Source organism: Podarcis cretensis (assembly GCF_951804945.1).
Source record: "Podarcis cretensis genome assembly, chromosome: 9".
Classification (NCBI taxonomy): Eukaryota; Metazoa; Chordata; class Lepidosauria; order Squamata; family Lacertidae; genus Podarcis; species Podarcis cretensis.
The window spans coordinates 78497084-78519317 of NC_137178.1; the positions used below are offsets into that span (position 1 = coordinate 78497084).

Here is a 22234-nt window from a genome sequence, read left to right on the forward strand (position 1 = left end):
GCAACGTAGTTGAGATCACAGAATTGTAGTGTTGGAAGTAACCCCGAGGGGCATCTTGTCCAACCCCTTGGCGAGTAGACATTCCATTGTGGCAACCGAAACCTAGATTTGAGGTGCCATTTGGTGCCTAGCTTATGTATCTGAGTATCTAACACTGAAAGAAATACCACTGTTGCTAATTTCTGTTAGTAAACACTCATAAAAGGCTGATATTTATGAGCATTTACTCTGAAATCTAAAAGGACAGTTTAACCATAACAAGGGGATGAATGAAAGGGTCCCTATCTCTTTGCAGCAATGGCAAATTAAAGCACTAGAGTCAAGTGTTCAAAAGTTAGAGCCATAATTAGAGCAACACTTACAATAAAAATCTTTACTCCAGAGCAGTGTTTCCCAACCTGTAGGTTATGACCCACAAGTGAGTCACAGGCTTTGTAAGTTTTCACAAAATAATTATTACTTTTATCCCTCTTAACCAGTACAAGGAATACCTCTTACAACATTTTGCTGGCATTTTATAGTGCTGCGTTGGCACTTATAACGGAACAGTGGAAAGGCTAAAGTCTTACATTTTAACACTTAGGAATTACTCTATTGTGACAGATCCAGCAACAGTTTGCCACAAAGGTGTTCTAAGCAGCCCGCACATCAGAGGCAAGCTGTAATAGTCACTCACAACAACCCTTTGTACGAGCGCCTTGTGGTGAACGACCGCTGGATCTGCTTCCAGGGTTAGTTACTTGTTAAGTCAAAGGGGATCTGAAGTTTGCTTTGTCAAAATTTGTCCACAATAATTCTGCAGAAATAACACCAGAAATCTGAATGATGTCACTCAAAGTTGCCTTTATCTGTGCAAAAAGAAAAACAACACACTGAACTGTTGTATGACAGGACCCTCAAATGTAAATTATTGGAACTGAAGTTATGAAAATTTTGGCTTCGTGTTACCAAAATTACTCAGTTACTACTGAGTATCCTGAGCTTCCTGATGAAGCAATATCTGTGTTGCTGCCATTTGGTAGTACATGCAAGACAGGTTTTTCAGCAATGACTGCTATGGGGACAAAAAAAGTAGCAAGTGATGTATCAATAAAGATTTGAGACTGTGTCTAACAACTAACAAACTCTGCACTGACTTGCTCATTGGTAAAATTCAATTCCAACATCCCACTGATAAATTGACTTTATCATGAATAAAACTATTAAAAATATTCATTTGTTTGTTATCTCCAACACCGATTTTGTAACCATATGTTTTTAGAACAATTTTAATAGTTTATGAAGCAATACCCTGCAATCCTATGATTAGTGTTCTTACATTCCCATTTTTTTTAAAAAAAATATGAGTAACTGTACGTACTACACATATTTCAACAAATTCCACATGAATAGGCGCATTAAGGAAATTTTTGCTTGGATGCCTTGAGCAATGGTTATAGAATACGCAAAGCTGAAGTTAAACTGCATGAAACCAACAGTTGCCATAAGGTTCAGAGTTTATGTGACAATAAATTGATGGGTCACCATTATCAAGTAAATTTGGACTTGTGGTTCACCATATCAAAAAGTTTGGGAACCACTGCTCCAGAGCACTATGTGCCAGGTTGTATTTGACTATAGAGCACAATAGTTAAAAGTCCCAGGAGGCACGAGGGTGAGGGGAAAGATATACACTAATAAATAACAACAATAATAATAACTAACAGGTACCGTAACTACTACTAGACAAATAACAATAATAAATACAGTGGAACCTCGGGTTAAGAATTTAATTCATTTTGGAGGTCTGTTCTTAACCTGAACCTGTTCTTAACCTGAAGCACCACTTTAGCTAATGGGGCCTCCCGCTGCCGCCGCACGATTTCTGTTCTCATCCTGAAGCAAAGTTCTTAACCTGAGATACTATTTCTGGGTTAGCTGAGTCTGTAACCTGAAGCGTCTGTAACCTGAAGCATCTGTAACCTGAGGTACCACTGTAACAGGTAACTACTACTACAGTCTGATAAGCCAGGAAAGTCTAGATACTATCAGAACACACATATGATCCACTGGATCCCATTTCATGCCATTTTTTTTAAAGCTGACAAGCCTAACTAACTGTGAACTGCATCCTGCTTCAAATTTCTATCCGCCTTTTTAAGGATTACAACCCATAAATCCCTAAACATTAACTGTCATTCCTGCAGATACCTTCAAATGACAGTCAAGGTATTACAGCACACAGCAATACAAAGGACTTCCTGTATGTTTATGAACTGCCTGCACTTTCCCTCATATTCTCAGACAGAGAAATGGGGGAGAAAATCTTCTGCAGATGGGCAGCATGCCATTCACATTCAGAAGCCATGGTGGCTTTGTACAGATCTCCCTTCTGTACCAAATTCCAGGCCAAAACTAAATTTTCTGACTATATATATGCGGAAACAGGCCAACCTACACTATGGTATGTTCTAAACTCTGCTAGTCAAGTGGATGTAAACCTGCACTGCTATCAGCATTTCTATCATCACCTTGGATCTAATGAAGAACCCTGCATGAAGGAACCAAAGAAGATGAAGACTCAGGCTTGTACCATTGTCATGCACCATAATCAATTAGGTCATACAACATTTTCTCCCATCCTCAAAACCAACTAGATATCTATGGAGCAGCATTAGAAATTCCCTAGGTGCCAGGTGCATTTTGCAACTGGCACAGGTCCAATTAGATCTCTAGATGCCAGATGGGCGACTGACATCTCCATCTGGCTGGCCAGTCTAGCTTTCTTAAGCAGGTAAGCAGAAGAGCTTATTTAATGCATTTATAGCCCACTTTTTTCTCCATGGAGTACATGGTTCACCCCCCCCCCTTCAGTTAATCCCTACAACAACCCTGTGAGGTAGGTTAAGAGACTGTGCCTGGCCCAAGGTCACCCAGTGAGCTTCATGACTGAGTGGGGATTTGAACCCTGATCTCCCAGGGCCTAGTCCAACACTCTAACCACTACACCACACTGGCTTCCTAGAGGACTTCTGCTATGGGGTATCTCTACAAATTAAGTAGGTAAATATGGGGAAAGCAGAATGTCACTTCAAGAAGTCTGTAATATTTTCGTTGAAACTTGAATTTGATTTATTCTGGATTGTTTTATTTGATGTTTTAATGTGTTGTGAACCACTTTGAGATTTTTTATTTAAAATATAAAGCAGTATAGAAACAAAATTATTAATAATTATTAACAACAACAACTTTCAGGGGAAAAAATGGAGCCTATACATTTTGTTGTGGTGACCATAACCTAGATTTAAGATGCTATTTGGCAATTAGCTTATACAGTGGTACCTCTGGATACGCACACCTCCAGCTGTGTATCCTTCAGGATGCGAATGTGGCAAAACCAGAAGTATTTTTTCTGGGTTTCGCCACGCACACATGCACAGAAGCAGTCCCTCCGATTGCGGAAACTTCGGGATCTGACCAGAGCTCTGGAACAGATCCTGTCTGCAACCGGAGGTACCACTGTAAATCTGAGTTTCTAACACTGCTACAGAGGAAACTTTTATTAATTACTATTTTATTTTATTTTATCACACTCATTTTAAAGTTTGCTTGATATTTGTTTTACTATTATATACAAAATGAATAATTTGTACTCAAAACTAGAGTAAGTTACATTTTGTTGTTAAGTAACTTTGAATAACCTTTGAAAAAGTGTGATATAAAAAGTTAAAAGCTCTTCTGTATTATTCATTCACATATTTGAGATATTAAGATGTTGTTTTCAAACCCTCTAGGCAGAAGGCAAAAGGACCACTGACCTAAAGGACTTACAAATTTAATGAAACTAGACAAAATTCAATTAAAAATGGATTTCAAGCATCCACCTATATAAACTGGAAGAACTTTCACAAGAGGCAGAGGTAATCACAAACAGATTTCAAAGTAACAATATTCAGATTTTCAAATTGTTTTTCAATTCTAAAGACCATTATTCTGATCCCTCTGCCTTAGACACATTACTTTTTAAAAACCCTAATTAAATAAACATGCAAAGAACCAGCATCATCTCCAATTATCTTTCATTATTGCTTAGGCAATTTCACCTATAACCATTATTTTACAACAAGCCTTTTTAGACTTTTGGGCCATGATCCTAAACAGACTTGTTTTACTTTTGAGTTAACATGCATAGATTATGGAATTAAAACTCAAAAACCTTGCTAATCATCGTTAACTTGCAAGTTCACAATTCTCAGTGCTATGTAAGAGATGCCAGAGGAAGTAGATTGCTTACTCTGACATATCAAGAAGATGAATCTAGGTAACTTTTAATTAATTTTCTCAGATCTATAAACTGATATTTGGGGGAATTCCTGATTTTCAAGTTGTGGGACATTAATTAAAGTTATGAAGAAGTACACTGTGAGATGGTCCAAGCTTCTTCCTCACATTCCTTTTCCCACCTTTTGCTTACATACCTGGGTCACAACAATTGAACCACTCCACCAAAATACAGGCTGGAGGCATTGATCAGGTAACTGTCCCCCCTGATTTTCCATTCCTCACAGCCAAATTTTATAATAGACAAATTCTTATTTTATTTGCAGTGAACTATTTAGATGCCATATATTGGACATTTTAGCTCTCCAGAAAAATCTACCTGTCCAACTGGGATGCTCCGTGAAAGTTTAAATGTAGGGCTGTTACTCAGCTAAAGAAATCTGAGTCCATTAACTTCATGTGTTTTAGCTCATTAATGACATCTGCATAAAATCTGCACACATGAAAAAGCAGTAGTTCTAAAGAAAAAAAGCATGTTACAGCCTGCCTTGAAAAGTGGTTGCCTCTCTTACAGAGAGAGGTTGGATAGCCCCCTATCAAGGATGCTGTAGCCATATATTTCCTGAAGCAGGGATTAGGGCTAGATGTCTTCTGAGGTCCCTTCTGACATACCTTCTGTTTTCAGATGATGCAATTGCCCATGTCACAGCAAGTGTCATCTAAAAAAGGCATCCCCCCTTCACATAGAAAGGAATACCTTTTTGTCATGTGGCCTTTTTAAAATAATTACTTGAACCAAAAACAATCAATCTGTTCCTAAAACCCACTCCCTATTAAGCAGAGGAATTATGTTCATTTATCAAAATGCTTTCCATTGATTAAACTAACTATTAGTCAATTAAAATACTGAAGGTTAAAAAAAAATCAGGCATGGGCAATTAATTTTAAACGATTGGGCAGTTTTGAATTTACATCGATTACATTCAGAAAAATCCCATAACTCCTCCTGTGAATACTTTTACTGGGAATACTCTAACAGTAATTACAACAAGGAATCTTTTGAATTTAAGATTGCTTTTCAACTGATTTAATCCCAAAGTGGATGGAGATGTCAGAGGTACACCTTAAGTTAGTATTCCTATTTTTTCCTCAAAGTGATCACTGTCAATGGAATCTATAAAAAGCACTATCTGAAGTGGTCGCCCCTTAGGCTTCTATTTCCTACCAGGAGCAGCTGCAGTGTGTAACTTGCTCTACTACGCACTGCTGCCAAAAGGATTCCACGACCTGAGATTTAACTCTCCCATCCCAGGACATGGGCACCAAAATTTGTCTGTAATACTCAGTAAAGTAGGAAGATCAAATCAAGGACGGCACTAGTGGAATGAATGCAAGGCCTTCAAATGCACTTGATTTCACATACTGCAGATGGATTTATCAGTCCAAATCCAGAACATACTCTGACACGAATCAATGAGCAATAGCTAAAATCTCTGGGTTCTGTAGTCCCAATCATTAACATGCATTAGAATCCCTATTATTCCCCTTTGAAAGAATGAAGGAAAGAGAATTAACCTAACATACACCAAAAACAAGAAGATTCACACTTGAGAGACTTAACATAGTCTTATCATCTGAAGCTTATGTCTCACACAGAGTTCAGCATGTACAGGATTATGCTGACACCATCCGAGCACAGTTGCATTAATGGTGTGATGTTATCTCTGAAGTAAATAATCACACACACACACTGCCCATTAACTTTCAGTCACTGTGAATCTTTCCTCACGGACTCCTAAATGGTAAGATATATACATACCCCTGACCCCTACCCAGACCCAACGTGCTGAAAAACAGTGTGTTGCTTACAATTCCTTGAGACAGGCTCTCCACTAGAAAAATCAAACAGGTGAATTATTATTTTTTAAATGGCAAGCAACATATTCCAGAAAGCAAGCCAGCAAAACATACAGAGAAAGGAGGCATAGAGGCTTCTAAGTCAGAATAATGAGAGAAAGAAAATATAACAAGGAAGAATGCTGGGGAGAAAAAACAGAAAAATAGACAAGGCAAGATATGTGATGCAATATTGTCACTCACGTTAAGATTTTCTGCAGTGGATGCGTCTGGACTTATTTCAACGAGAGATGTCCTTCACACTCTGCACATAGGCCTCATGCTCAAAAGTGATGCTGCTGTGGATTTTTCTGAGTTGTGAACACAGAGGTAGAGATCAGCTTTGGGTTTCCAAACCCTTAAGCTACAGGTATATATATTCCTCCTCTCTCCTGCTGACTAGGCTTGAAAGATGTCACGTCTGTTCTCCTCCTTTTTCTTTGTTGGCGAGGAGCTATAAATGGGAACAACTTTCGCCTCTTTTGGTAATTAAGAGTTCCTTATTTTCTTCAAGCCAACACACACCCTATTAGAAATCTTAGGGAACAAGCATCTTTTTCGTTTATCCCAAGGAGTATTTGTTTTTCCTTTTAAACTGCTGCGGGTCCTCCTCTCTGACAGCTGCTGGATACTATCCCGTTTCCTCTGCCTGTCAAGCGTCCCCTTCCCCTTCACAAAATGGGCTGGGGGGGGGGGCTGAAGGCTGCTCCTTCTTGCTTGACTAGCGTGAGGAACTTATTTATAAAGTCGGCGGCTCCAACAGGCCAGGGGGAAATCTGCTTCGTTTCCTTGTCGGCGAGCAGGTAGGTACCGATTTTAAGTTGCAGGAGAGAATTTAAGAGGGAAGTGGTGGCTGTGGCTGTTGTGGCGGCGGCGGGGGGGGGGGGGCGGTTTAAAATAAAAATACGAGGGCGCGAGAGACGAGGTCGGTCCTTGCTCCCTCCCCTCTGGCGGCCGCTACGAGCTCTCCTTCCCGGCCGGGGCTCCTTTCCCTTCCATTCCGCCCCGAGGGGCCTTTCAGTCCTCGGTCGGAGGCCGAGGCGGGCCAGAAGAACTTGCGGGAGTGGACAACTGACCCAGACGCCGCGGGGCCTAGCTGCGCGCTGGCTGCCCTTGGCCTCTGCGGGGGAAGGAGGCGTGGGGCGGCGCGGGGCGGGGGGGGCGCTCCTCCTCCTGGGCCTCCGCCTCCCCGAGATGATCCCCTCCGCGGCGCCGGGAGGGCTCTTTCCCCGCGAGCCTGGGGCCGGGGAAGGGAGGGCGGAAGCGGGAGGGAGGGAAGAAGCGGGGCGGGGGTGGCGCCGCCGCCGCCGCCGCTCGCTCGCTCCTCCTGACTCGCTTGCCTGCCACGGGAGGCCGCGGCGGCTCCTGGGCCTGGCGCTGCTGCTGCTGCTGCCCGGGCTGAGGCCCGCTCCCGGGGGTCTTCCCGAGCGGGGCGGCGCCTAGGCAGACCCTCGGCAGGCCCCGGCCTCGCTGCTGCTGCTGCTGTGCTGCCGCTCCTGCCTCCTGCCGCCTGTCGCTCGCTCCGTGTGCTCCGGGGCTGCGGCTCCACTGCAGGCCCCGGCTCCTCCCCGGCCTCCGCTCCGCCTCCCCCGGCTCCCTCCAGGCCGCGCCACCCCCGCCTCCCCGCCTTAAGGTGGCTCCTCTCGCAGGAGGCGGCGGCGGCGGCAGAGGGGAAGCCAACCCGCTTCTTCCCCATCTCCTGACGGAGGCGCTTCCGTCGCCTCCTTCGCAGCCTCAAACACCCCTTTCCCCTCACGAAAAGCGCCAACGGCCCACACCCCCTTCCACCGCGCGTGCCCCCCCGGCCAGGCGGCGGGGGGGGCTCCGGATTTGCCGCCCCCTCCTCGCCCCCCCCGGGTGTCTCCCCTCAGCTTTTCCCGCGAGTAGACTCGGCTCCCCGGTTTAAGTTTGAAACGTGCAAATGGGGGGGGGGGTCGGAGTGGGGGGGGAAGCTGAGCCCTTGTCGTAAACGAGTAGCTCGTATTTCGGAGTTGTGCCCAGAACTGGGCAGGAAAGACACCATCTCATGGTGGGCAGAGAAAACGCGGACGACTGTGCGTCTGAATGTACTTTGTAAAACCCGCCGTGTCTTTCCATAAAAAAGGGGAAGCAAAAACCACTCCCTGCAGGAGCACCTTGTGGCGAACCATAACCAGGTCTGCCGCCAGAGTTAGCTAAGACAGTAGTTTAAGGGTGATTTGATGCATTTGCTTAGGCTCAAGTCAACATTTGCCCACTGCTGTTACTTTTCTGATGAAGTTTGGGAGGGTGGGAAACCCATTTGCAACTGATGTCACTCAAAGTTGTATTTGGGCAAAAAGGACAAAAACTTTCTGGACTGTCATGTTGCAAGGCTCTCTAAGGTACATCGTTTGCAAGTGTGGTTCTCCAGATTTTGACTTTGTTACCACAATTACTCAGTTATGACGTGAGTATCCAGACCTTACTGACAAAGCAATATCTGTGATGCTGCCATGTGCATGCGTCATTTGGACACGTGTCAGTCGGTTGTTGCGTGTATGTATCTTTGTGAGACAGCCTTTTCAGCACTGACTATCTGACAATCATCAGATCTGACACTGAACTACTTGTGGCAAAATGCAAGCTCAGCCATCTCACTGACGCTTGCCAAAATGGACTTTATCATAAATAAAAGTATTAAAAATATTCATAGCTTGTTATTTTATTATTTTCACATACGTATACAAGAAGCAACAATCAATATTCAACCATCCCACCCCCACTGAAGCACAAAATTTCTACTTAATTACATTTCACTTTCAAGTTATTTTAAGTTTTTAAACAAAGGCATCATTCCACAAGTTGTAATTTGTCCTTGGAGGCCTAGGACATCGTTTTTCAAACTGTGGTCTTCAAGCTTCATTCAGGTGGTCCATTGTATATTTGCATTACATATTCATATTGACTTTTAATTTTATTTCTATTGCTCCTTTTGTTTCTTAGATGAAGTCTATGGAATTCAAATTGTAATTCAATACAATGTTATACAAGAAATAAAATCAGCAATAAATATTCAATTAAAAATCACACAGCATCTCACAGAGTGTGTTACAATTGCTTCAAGAGACAGACAAATGATTACATGGTCCACCAAGAAGACCCTTACCAATATTCAAGTGGTCTGTAGGGGCATGAGAGGGAGTTTGGGAACTGTTGATTTAGGACAGAAGTCTCAGGTGGTTAAAATAAAGCCAATACATGGAGAAAGTGAAGAACATCCCAAATTTTTGCCTGGAAGAAAATTATCTGATTTACGCACAAAATTTATTTCAACAATTTAGCACAGACAAGAAGACCAGCAGGCGATAGCTTGAGAAGCAGCATGAGTGTACTCTCTAATTTTTTATGCCTAACCCTCCATGCACCCATGTTTTGTTATGCCACCACATGACCATGGCAGCCATTTTGTAACTGATGCCCACAGCAGTCTCAAAATTCAAAAAGTGCCCACTGGTCCAAAAAGGTTGTTGACTCCTACTTCACAGTTACTTCTGCAAAACTGAAAAGCGCTCGGCAGGATGCTACAGAGTCCCAGAGGATTTGGGATGAGTAGAAACTTAGTTTGGGGTTCCCATCCCATGTCCCCCCCCCATACCTATAGATAGTTGTGGACCTGAGTGCAGCGCCACTTGGAACACCTTATCACAAAACAAAACTTTAGACCAAAATGATGTTAGGGTGTCTGATGAGACTGTCTCCTTGTGGTATCTTTTATTTAGGATAGCAGCCCAATGCTTATTTTGAGATGAATAATCTCCAAATGCTGATTCAAAAATATGTTGGAGGTAATTGGTATGTTTAACCCAAGGCTGAATGGGATTTATCTGGGGACATAGAAAATTGTTGCTGTTTTTTCATTCAGACTGTTTGGGCAACGGGGAGCTGGGGGAGCTAGTACTGTAACCAGCTTCAGCCTTGTACAGCCACAGGAAGGATTTAGGAATGATCTGAAGGGTTGTTTTAGATCAGGCTTCCTCAACCTTGTCCCTCCAGATGCTTTTGGCCTACAAGTCCCATGATCCCTAGCCAGCAGGACCAGTGTTCAGGGATGATGGGAATTGTAGTCTCAAAACTACAAGGCAGGCCGAGGTTGAGGAAGCCTGTTTTAGATGATATAGGAGCAATAATCATAGGTATTGAACCTCAGTTACAACATAACTGAGTAGTAAGTAAGAATTGATGCTTTTGAATTATGGTGCTGGAGGAGACTCTTGAGAGTCCCATGGACTGCAAGAAGATCAAACCTCTCCATTCTGAAGGAAATCAGCCCTGAGTGCTCACTGGAAGGACAGATTGTGAAGCTGAGGCTCCAGTACTTTGGCCACCTCATGAGAAGAGAAGACTCCCTGGAGAAGACCCTGATGTTGGGAAAGATGGAGGGCCCAAGGAGAAGGGGACGACAGAGGACGAGATGGTTGGATAGTGTTTTCGAGGTTACCAGCATGAGTCTGACCAAGCTGCGGGGGGCAGTGGAGGACAGGAGTGCCTGGCGTTCTCTGGTCCATGGGGTCACGAAGAGTCGGACACGACTAAACGACTAAACAACAACAAGTAAGAATCCCTGAAGGTTTGAAAGCCACTGCCTCCTAATGCCAAGTGGAAACAGGTGGCCTCCTTGACACACAAGGGGCTGCTCCAAACCAGCAGCTACATGAGTGGCAGGGGGTAGAGTGGCCTGTGCCACTTTAGGGGGCACATGGTAGAGTCCTCTTTTGAATGCTCCCTTCACATACAAGAATTCCTGAGGTGAAGTGGGATTCCACCCCCCTTCTTCCCCTGTTGGTCTTGCTTGCAAGGCGTCTTTGAGAGGAGGGGAATCCTTCAAAAATGAATCTCTGGTTGTACCAGTACTTCAAGCACCGCATTCTGCTGCACGTGTAAACAAGGTTATAGAGAGGAAACCGGCGCAGAACAAAGGAGAAAAATAGCAGGGTCGGTGGTGTGTATTGTAAGAGCTGAGTAGGCCAAGGCCAGCTAAGAGTTGCTGCAAGCAGGCAATGACGCACTTTGCACAATGGCAAGCTTGGAGCTGAGTGGGAAGGGAGGCATCTATGTCTCGATGCGCAGATGCGAAGATTCCGCGGCAGGGAGCGGGCCGGGCTCCAGAGGCGAGCACCTGTTGCGATCCGCAGGCCGGCCAGTATTTATTTTTTCCGGAACAATGAGGACTAGGCGCGCCCTTTTGGAGACGCGACGGAAGACACTGACGCCGCCGCCCCTGAATGGCGGAGGGCCGGCTGCTCGGCGCAGGGCGGCGGGCGCGCGAGGCCACCTTAAGAGGACGGCGGAGACGGCGCGGCGGCGCGCAGGCGGCTCCTCCCAGCCCCGTGTCGGAGGCAGCCGAGGAACGTGTCCCGGCTCGGCCGCGGGGGAGACGCGCGCCCGCCTGCCCGCCCGCCTGCCCGCCCGCTGCGCCCTGGCCAAATGGCCGGCGGGGAAGCCGCCCTCCGCGCGCCCCGGGGCGGGCGAGGGGGAGGGAGAGGCGCCTGCAGGAGCGGAAATGGCCCGGGGAGGAGGGGGCCGCCCCTCGGGAAGCGCCGCCGCGGACAGCCCGGCAAAGCTGGCGGGGCGGGAGCCGCGTTGGCCGCTTGCACGGAGCCAGTCCCGGAGGCCAGGTGAGGCCAGCGCCTCAGGCGGCGGCGGCGGCGGCAGCAGCAGCATCCCCGGGTCGCGCTTTATTGCGTCCTCCTTGCCCGTGGCCGAGGGGGGCACCATCAAAAGGCCTGGCCTGGCCCTGGCCAGTCTCGATTTCTGGGGGGTCTGGTGCAGACACCTGCAAGCAGCATTTTGAGGCCCTCTAGCCACACTTTTACAAGAAAGATGCACTTCAGTGGGTTGCCCAGGGCACTACAATGGTACCTCAGGTTAAGTACTTAATTCGTTCCGGAGGTCCGTTCTTAACCTGAAGCACCACTTTAGCTAGTGGGGCCTCCCCCTGCTGCCGTGCTGCCACTGTGCAATTTCTGTTCTCATCCTGAAGCAAAGTTCTTAACCTGAAGCACTATTTCTGGGTTAGTGGAGTCTGTAACCTGAAGCGTATGTAACCTGGGGTACCACTGTACTTTAGTTGTGCACCAGAGGTGTCTCAACCTGGGTTTGAAAGTATAATTGTCTTTGCTGTATTCGTGTACATCTGCTCTATGTGGGGGGCTTTCTTTCCTTGTTGCTTGATCCAGAAGCTGCAGTTAGTGCAGGATGCTGCAGCACAATTGCTGACAGGAGTGAGGCCTTGTCAGCGTGTCATACCTGTGCTCAGAGATCCATTTGCTACTGGGCCAGGGTCAAGGTATAGGAGGCCCTTAACAACTTGGGACCAGTATCCCTACAAGATCGCCTTACCCGCTCAACTGCTTCGGTCAGCGGAATTGGTACCGCTACAGGTGCCACATAATACCTGTTGCGCATTTGTAATAATTTGATCATTTAGTGTGGCAGCACCTACACTTTGGAACCCCCTGTCTGTTGAGATCAAGTAGGTGCCTTCACAGTTCTTTTTTCGGCGCCTGCTAAAAACATTTTCGTTCATAGAAGCCTACCCAGATGTTTAGAAAAGTCGGATAATTTTAACATCTGTAAGTTTTAAAGTATGGTTGTTATTTTTTCTTTATTTTACTGTTTTGTCTTTTGTAAACCACTCTGGAGCTTCTTACAGTCAAGTGGTATATAAATTTTATGAAATAAATTAAATAAAAAGAATAATGTAATGTGCTGAAATAGTCATTAAAATCTACCCTATACCTACATGCTTGGAAGCAAGTCCAGTGAATTCAGCAGGACTTACTTATGGATAGACATGAATAGAATTGCACTGCCATTTGCCTTTTCTTACCTGATAGCAGGTGTGGAGGAGCCCAGCTCCCACTCTGGATGCAGGGTGTAGGCATCTGAGAGACTTCACTCATTCACTGCAGATGGAATGGAAATCATCTTAGAAAAAAGTCCTCACCAGCCCCAATGGAAAACTAGTTTTTCTTGAAACTCCTAGTCACACAGGGGAGCCAATCACTCTTCCTTTTTTATATATTAAAAAAAATCATTATAATCATTCTAAACAAGGGAAGGGGAAACTACAAGCCATATAACTATTTGTAAAAAAAACACCTTAGTTTTTCCCCAAAAAGGCATATTGGCTATGTAAATGTCAGGCATAGATAGCTGAATTACCCTTAGTTTCTATTCGAGAGAGAAATTGGGGGGGGGGGGGGAACAAGGCATTACAACACCATACAGCAAAAACCAAAGGGTATTTATATAATCCATTTCTCTCTCATCTGACCCACTTCCCTGCCACCCAATTTGTACTCTGGAAAAATAAATGTTGGCTGGACAACCACTAAGTGATTGGCCAGAGCAGCTCCAAGGGTTGGGATAAGTAACCTCTGGCCCTCTGAACCCTGTTGGATCACTGCTCCCATCATCTCTGAGTATTAGCCAGGCAGGCTTGGGACTAATGGGAGTCAGAGTCCAGCAACATCTGGATGCCACAGGTTCCCCATTCCTGATTCCAAGGGAGTGGAGTAAGCAAGTTACCTGCAGTTGCTGGTTTCTCCTAAGTGGGGGGGTCTGAGGAGCGGTAGGTCTTAATGGATAACATGGTGTCATGAGTGAATGCTTCCAAGTTTCATAATTCCCTGTCTGAACACAAGGCTCAAGGACTCATCCTTGTCACCTCCAACCAGAGTTGAGTGCTTAAAGATCCCTCAGAAGTTCTATCTTTTTATTTTAGTCAATAACCGGTAGAGAAGATAAGAAAACAGAGCACATGAAACACAATAAAATATTTTAAGTATACAATTAAATGTAGAGTTAAAAACATTATAGAATATTTAAAAACAATGAGAAATATAAAATGATTACCATATTTTTCGCTCTATAACACGCACCTGACCATAACATGCACATCGTTTTTAGAGGAGGAAAACAAGGGAAAAAACATTATGAATGAAACAGTGGATGTATCATTTTTGTGCTTCATGCTGTGGCCACAGACATGTGATCTGATGGTGAATTTGGGGTGACCCAATGCAAAAATCCTGAGAATCCCTGTGGATCCATGCTTTGTAACCACGTTTTTGCACCATTGCAGCCCCAGGCAACAGTGGGTGCGTGATTTTTGGGGGGCAGGCTGTAGCCATGGACATGCTATGTGCTCTGATGGTGAATTTGGGCTGATCCAATGCAAAGATCCTGAGGATCCATGTGGATCCATGCTTTTTAACCACGTTTTTGCACCATTGCAGCCCCAGGCAACAGTGGGTGCGTGATTTTTGGGGGGCAGGCTGTAGCCATGGACATGCTAGGTGATCTGATGGTGAATTTGGGGTGACCCAATGCAAAGATCCTGAGGATCCATGTGGATCCATGCTTTTTAACCACATTTTAAGTGGGGAGGGAAGGAAAAACACAGAAGGGACAAGGAGCAGGAGAGGGGTGTGCAGAGAAGCAGCTGGCTAAGAATGCAGGAGAGGGGTATAACGGGAGGGAGGAAAGGAAGGCAAAAGTTTTCCCTCACCTACCCACCCAAGCCAGCCAGCTCGCGCGCTCTCTCTCTCTCTCTCTCTCTCTCTCTCTCTCCCTCTTGCATGTTTTCAGCAGCACGGAGCACAGAGACGACACTCTGCTTTCCCCTCTGCTTGCCTGGAGGGGAGGGGCTTTCCTTGCTCTTTGTTCCGTTTGAGCAAACACAGCAAGGAAACAGAGATGGGTGGGCAGTAAGACCCTGAGGCAGAATGCAGGAAAGCAGCCGCTTCCTCTTTTCAGGTTTCCCTTCTCCGAGATGCGCGATTTGATTTTTGCCTGATTTTTTTTGCCTCCCCTCGCGCCATTTGGCTCCAGGGACCACACATTCGCTCAATAACACGCACAGACATTTCCCCTACCTTTTTAGGAGAAAAAATCTGCGTGTTATAGAAGGAAAAATACGGTATATTAAAATGGTAAAAAGACAAGATGGGAGCACGTTAAACTTAGCCTGGGAAAATGGTTTCCTAAATTTTGGGATAGTCAAATTGGTCAGATAGCAGGAAGAAGAGCCCGCCCTCTGTCTCTAAAAGTTAGAAAAAAAGAAGCTGCATTTATGCAATTTTGCAACACAATATCCCAAATGGGTTGACGTATATTTTCTTTGGCTTTTGCATAACCTATGGCAAGAATAGCATTTTGTGAGAATCCTAAATTTTGTACTTTCTCATTTACTATCTTTTTCCACCTTGACTGAAATGTGCCAGTAAGGGTCAAGAGGGCTAGGCCTTTAGACATGAATAACAGTTTTAAATAATACATTTATAGCCTGCCCATCTGGCTGAGTTTCCCCTGCCACTCTGGGCGGCTCACAATCGAATATTAAAAACACAATACAGCATTAAACATTAAAAACTTACCTAAACAGGGCTACCTTCAGATATCTTTTAAAAGTAAGATTGTTGCTTATTGCCTTGACATCTGATGGGAGGGCGTTCCACAGGGCAGGCTCCACTACCGAGATGTTTTATCTTCAGTATCCAGATTTGAGATTCAGTAGAAATTTGTCCAGTCTCTAATCATAGAAGTACATTGGGCACACATCTTGGAAGGGCAAGAACGCTACTTAGAAATTTTCTTCGGACAGATTCTAGAGCCTCAAAGTGGTTAAATGTGCATTCTTGTGTTCCGTACAGCATATGTGGTAAGATCTTAATATTGAACACCTGAATTGCTGAGGGAACATGCTGGCCTCCATTGACATAGAAGAAAGAAATTAGTGAGTTATGGCCCTATTGTGCTATTGCACTTCAGTTTTCCAGGAGCTGGTAGCTTGGAAAATTATTCCCAGATATTTTTTAATTTTGACCTGTTCACTTAGATGTCCATTGATTTGCCAGAGATGTTTGCACCGTTTCCAAGTAAAAACTAAAATTTAGATTTATCATAATTAATTGTCAGCTGTTCAGTATTACAATAGGCATCAGAGCTCTTAATAGCTGTCTCAGACCTACACACGACAGTGACAGGAATCTTGCATCATCTGCGTAAAGTAGAATAGATAGGGATCTCCCTGACAATTTAGGTGGATGAGAATTTGTTTCAGAAAGTATCTTAACCAAGGAGTTAATATGAATGTTTAACAGAGTGGGGGTAAGAACACAACCTTGTTTTACTCCCATATATGTTGGTATTAATCTAGTTAAGTGACCTTCATAATAGTGGTTAAAAGTGAGAGCTGGGAACTCCCCAGTTCATGTCTTGCATCATCTAAGAAACTACTGGGAATCTCAGCCCCCGCATGCAATGTGCAGATAATAATTCTGGTTTCTCTTGAAGGGTTGTAAGTATAACTGAACTAACTCACATTCTTGCTCTGAATGAGTAACTCCTAACAACTGCATTGTTGCACAGCAGCAGATCCAGATGTGGAAAAGCATCACAAGGAACAGATCATGCACACAAGCAACCATGTGCCGCATTAGACCTGCTTACAAACCAAGGAGATGCCTTTGTCACAAATTTATAACTTCTGTGGAGTAAAGTCACATGCAGGTCCTGGATTCTTGGTTTAAGCAGTCTTTCTGGAAGAGACAGCGTCTTGAAAAGACTTAGTAGCATAAATAATGTCTGTGGCTCAGCTAAACACCAGGTGGCAGCAGAATTCCATATGAAATTCTCAAAACGGCTTATCATTACTCTCCTGCCCCTTTAGGCTTAAAACTTTGCTGTGTTAAAAGGGGGGGGGAGCATATAGACATAGAAAGGTACAAGAACAATATCACAATATCTGGATGTGCTTTAAAACTGATGATGTAAGAGAGAAGCAATGTAATTGAAGTCTAGGTACAGTATTAGAAACATAAATGGTATTGCTCCACAATAATGGAATCTCAACTGAATTTTGCTAGCATTGTTTCTTTTGTTGGTATTTTGTTAAAATTCCTTCCTAATTATTGTCTCATCTAGAACCATCTTGTTATTTTGAACTGAATAAAATGATGTGATGCAGCAGTTGCTATGGAAACTAGACAACCTTTTTCCTGGATCTTCATTTTTTTTTATAATAATATTTATTAAATTTTTGTATAACCAATAAAAAACATACATAATAACAAAATATTTTCCATTATCCACATTTCATTCTCAACTTTGGACTTCCTCACATCTCTTGTTCCTGCTTTCTAAACATAGATTTTACCAGCAAATTATTAACTTAATTTAATTCATATAATATAATTTTCCAATATTTAATGTCTCAAATTTTGGGATTTAACATACTCTTATTGAAGCTTAATCATAAAATATTGCTTATCCAAAATTTATCTTTTCATCTACCAATTAAATTTAAATTTATATTCTTTATAACTAGTTTGTTGGAGCCGTGTTTTTGCTAATCTTACATCTTTCTTAACATTCATACAATTTACAATATTTTTGTAGATAGTCCTTAAATTTCTTCCAGTCCTCCTCCACCAGTTCTTCTCCCAGGTCTCGGATTCTGCCAGTCATCTCCGCCAGTTCCATATAGTCTATCAGTTGCATCTGCCATTCTTCCAGTGTGGGTAATTCTTGAGTTTTCCAGCTTTTAGCGATGAGTATCCTTGCTGCTGATGTAGCGTACATAAAAAAGGTTCGATCCTTCTTTTGCACACTCTGACCAACAATGCCCAAGAGAAAGGCCTCTGGTTTCTTAAGGAAGGTATACTTAAATACCTTTTTCAGTTCATTATAAATCATTTCCCAGAAAACCTTCACTCTAGGGCAAGTCCACCAGAGGTGAAAGAATGTTCCTTCAGCTTCTTTACACTTCCAACATTTATTATCAGACACATGGTATATCTTTGCAAGCTTGACTGGGGTCATGTACCACCTGTATATCATTTTCATAATATTTTCTTTCAAGGCATTGCATGCCGAAAATCTCAAACCTGTGGTCCATAACTTTTCCCAGTCAGCAAACATGATGTTGTACCCTATGTCCTGTGCCCATTTTATCATGGCTGATTTGACCGTTTCATCCTGTGTATTCCATTTTAACAGCAAATTATACATTCTTGAAAGTATCTTAGAGCTGGGTTCTAACAGTTCAGTTTCTAACTTTGATTTTTCCACCTGGAATCCTACCTTTTTATCCAACTTAAAAACTTCTTTAATCTGAGCATAATGTAGCCAATCTCGCACTTTATCTTTTATTTTCTCCATACTCTGCAACCTCCAGTTATCTCCATCTTTTTCTATTATTTCCCAATATTTCGGCCATTTGGCCTCCATATTGAGTTTTTTCAAGGCCTTAGCCTCCATTGGTGATAACCACCTTGGGGTCTTATTTTCCAATAAGTCTTTATTTCAACCAGACATTAAAACTGCTTTTCTGACAACATGGTTCTTGAAATTCTTATGTATTTTAGCCTTGTCATACCACAGATATGCATGCCACCCAAACGCATTGTTGAATCCTTCCAAATCTAAAACATCAGTGTTCTCAAGAAGTAGCCAGCCTTTCAACCAGCAGAAAGCTGCTGATTCATAATACAACTTTAGGTCTGGCAGGGCAAATCCCCCTCTTTCTTTAGCATCAGTTAATATCTTAAACTTAATTCTGGGCTTTTTGCCCTGCCAGACAAATCTTGAAATATCTCTCTGCCACCTCCCAAAACACTCCATTTTGTCCACAATCTGCAAAGTTTGAAACAAAAATAACATTTTTGGCAATACATTCATCTTAATTGCAGCAATACGTCCTGTCAAAGAAAGTTTCAGTCTTGACCAAGCATCTAAATCCCTTTTAATTTCAGACCAACATTTTTCATAATTGTCTTTAAATAAGTTCCTGTTCTTCGCTGTTATATTTACCCCTAGGTATCTCACTTTTTTAACCACATTTAATTCTGTCTCTTTCTGAAACCTTTCTGATTCTGAAGAAGTCAAATTTTTTTCCAAAACCTTAGTTTTTTGCTTATTAAGCTTAAATCCCGCCACTCGACCAAACTCATAAATCAGTTGTAATACCCTTTTAGTACTGGGCTCTGGCTCCTGTAGGGTCAAAACTAGGTCATCTGCAAATGCTTTCAGTTTGTATTGTTTCGCTCCGACCTGGATACCTTCCACCCACCGGTCTCCTCTGATCATATTCAAGAGCACTTCTAGGACCGATATAAATAACAAAGGGGATATAGGGCAACCTTGTCGTGTTCCTTTTTCAATTCTAAACTCTTCTGTCACCACATTGTTGACTATCAGTTTTGCCTTTTGCTCTGAATAAATTGCCTCTATCCCATTATAAAACCCCCGCCCCACTCCCATTCCTTCCAAATTTTTCTTCATAAACTTCCAGGAGATATTATCAAAGGCCTTCTCCGCGTCTATAAATATCAAAACTGCTTTTGTATTAATGTTTGTTTGCAAGAGTTCCAAAATATCTATAATGTTCCTTGTGTTTGCAAACAAATGTCTACCTGGGAGAAAGCCTGCCTGGTCCTTGTGAATTACTTCATTTAAGACTTTTTTAAATCTACTTGCTAAAATGTCTGCAAATATTTTGTAATCCACATTTAGGAGGGAGATGGGGCGGTAATTCTTAAGTTGTGTCTTTTCAGTTTCTAGTTTAGGTATCAATGTGATGAAAGCTTCTTTCCACGACTCCGGTGCCTTCTTCCCCTCCATAATTTCATTGCAAACCTCCATTAATGGATGTATCAAATAGTCTTTCAATGTCTTATAATATTTGGAGGTAAGCCCATCTGGCCCTGGAGACTTGCCCAATTGCATGTTCTGAATGGCCTCCTCGATCTCTAATTGTGTTATTTTATAATTCAGGATTGTTCTATTCCGAAGAGTCAACTTTGGTAAACCATTCTTCTTTAGAAACTGTTCTATCTCTGATTCATTTTGCGGCCCTTGAGTATATAGTTGTTTGAAATATCTCTGGAAGGACTTTCTGATTTCCACTGGGTTCTGAATATTTCTTCCCTCAATTTCTAAATTTGTTACTGTGTTCAGCTTTTGTCTCTTTTTCAGCTGCCATGCTAGCAGCTTTCCACATTTATTTGCCAATTCAAAGGATCTTTGTTTCATTAACTTAACTTTCCATTCCACTTCCTGGTTTATCAGTTTTGAATATTGTGCTTGATAATGTTTGATTTCTCTTAATATCTCCTTTGATTTCGGTCTCGATCTTAACTTCTTCTCGCCTTCTTTAATTTTCTCCGAGAACTTATCTTTCTTATCATTCTGTACTTTTTTCTTGATAGTATTCTGTTGTATCAGAAACCCCCTCATGACCGCCTTACTTGCGTCCCATACAGTTCTTTTTTCCACCGTAGTATTCAGGTTTATCTCAAAATAGTCCTTCAAAGCTTTTTGGGCCTTTTTAATAATGTCCTGATCTCTAAACAAGTTGTCATTCATCCTCCATCTAAAGGAGCCGGTTGGAATTAATCTCATATCCATCTTCACCGCATTATGGTCGGAGCAAGTCTTTGGGCAGATTTCCACTTTTTTTATCTTGGGTGCCAGGCCTCTGGTTATCCAAATTTGGTCAATTCTTGTCCATGTCAGTTGGGCTTCAGAAAAGAATGTTCCTTCCCTTCCTAGAGGGTTCTTTGTTCTCCAAATGTCAATCAAGTCCATGTTGTCAATCATGTCAAAGAATGTTTTCGGTAGTCTGCCGTCTTTTGTCACGTTTTGGCTATGTGACTTATCCATATTGGTTGATACCACTCCATTCGAATCTCCCATCATGATGATGTTATCATAGTCCAGATAGTCCAGCATAATCCCATGCAGCTTCTTGTAGAATTCCGATTTTCCCTCATTTGGCGCATAAATTCCTAATAACAAAAACTTTTCTCCTTGGGTCTGGATCTCTATTGCCAAAATTCGTCCTTGTTCATCTTTAAATAAAAATTTTGGTGACAGGCTCTCTTTTGCGTATATCACCACACCTCTTTTCTTTACTCGGTCCGATGAAATAAATTCTTGGCCTAATCTTTTGTTTATTAACACTTTTCTATGTAGCCTAGTCACATGTGTTTCTTGCAAGCAAATAACGTCCAATTGTTCTTTTTTCAAGATATGAAATATCCTTCTCCTTTTCTCCAGAATGTTGGCGCCATTTATGTTCCAACTCAGAAGTTGCAGAGACATCCTGGTCAAATCTGTTATTGTTCTAGTGGTGGTATCTTTTTATCCTGGTCTACAGACCCCAAAGATGTAGATGTGGGTTCAGGCTGTGGTCCAGCCCCTGAGGGTCTTCCAATCCCTTTCTGAAGGTCCTCTCCGTACGAATTCAAAAATTTATCTCTGTCTTCAGCTGTTTTAATTTTAATCTTCTTCCCCCTGAACGTAAAAGATAGTCCTTGTGGAAATTCCCACCTAAAGATAATCAGGTTGCTCCTCAACAGCTTGACTAATTCAAGGTAGGTGGATCTAAGAACCAAAAGTTGTTTAGGAATATCCTTGTAAATCTCTGCTCTTTTGTCCAAAATTTTGAGTGACTTTCCGTAATGTAGTCCTAATATTTTATCCCTTTCCTCCTTGGATCTCAGGGTAATCAAACAGTCTCTGGGCTTGTCTTTCCTTGTAAGTTTTCCAAGTCTGAAAGCAGTCACAATTTTAAAGTCCTTTTCCTCCTCCAAAGGCCACCACTTGGAAAACTCTTTTGTTAAAAACTCAGTTAAGTTCCCTTGTTCAAGTTCAAGTTCTGGTATAAACCTCAATTTTAGGTTGTTTTCCCTGGCCCGAAGTTCAATCATAGACAGATAGGCCTGTTGTTCCCCAACCTGCTTATGGAGTGGTCTCACCTCCTGCTCCAATACTGCAGTTCTCTGAATGGCTTCCTCTGCCAATCTCCGATTTTCTACAGTGGATTCAGATAAATTGCTAATTGCTTGAGCGTTCGAAATAACTTGTTCAGTTAACTTGTTAACAGAGTCTCTGGTCTGATCAATCTTTGCCGTTTGTTCATCCACCTTTTTATCTAAGCCTTCCAATTTTTCAAGTATTTTGTCTAATACTGAAGCAGTTCCACCTGCTGCCATATCTTCACCCGACAGCTGCTCCCTTTCTTCTAGTTCCAAAACAGCAGGGACCGATG

The 22234-nt window shown here is 42.9% G+C and overlaps 1 protein-coding gene and 1 long non-coding RNA gene across 3 annotated transcripts in view; one reads left to right on the top strand and one right to left on the bottom strand.

The window, feature by feature from the left end:
* Nucleotides 1-6826, bottom strand: part of FOXJ2 (forkhead box J2) — a 31676-nt gene extending 24850 nt beyond the window's left edge. Inside the window, exon 1 of one of the 2 annotated variants that reach the window (XM_079991623.1) lies at nucleotides 6361-6826. The gene's annotated coding sequence lies outside the window, so the exon portion shown is untranslated. The remainder of the gene's footprint in view (nucleotides 1-6360) is intronic. The other variant, XM_079991622.1, reaches the window with a different exon arrangement.
* Nucleotides 6827-7489: 663 nt separating this feature from the next.
* On the top strand, nucleotides 7490-8823 carry LOC307224717. Its single transcript, XR_013842716.1, has 2 exons — nucleotides 7490-8118; nucleotides 8158-8823. It is a non-coding gene; the product is annotated as an uncharacterized lncRNA (long non-coding RNA).
* The last annotated feature ends 13411 nt before the right edge of the window (nucleotides 8824-22234 follow it).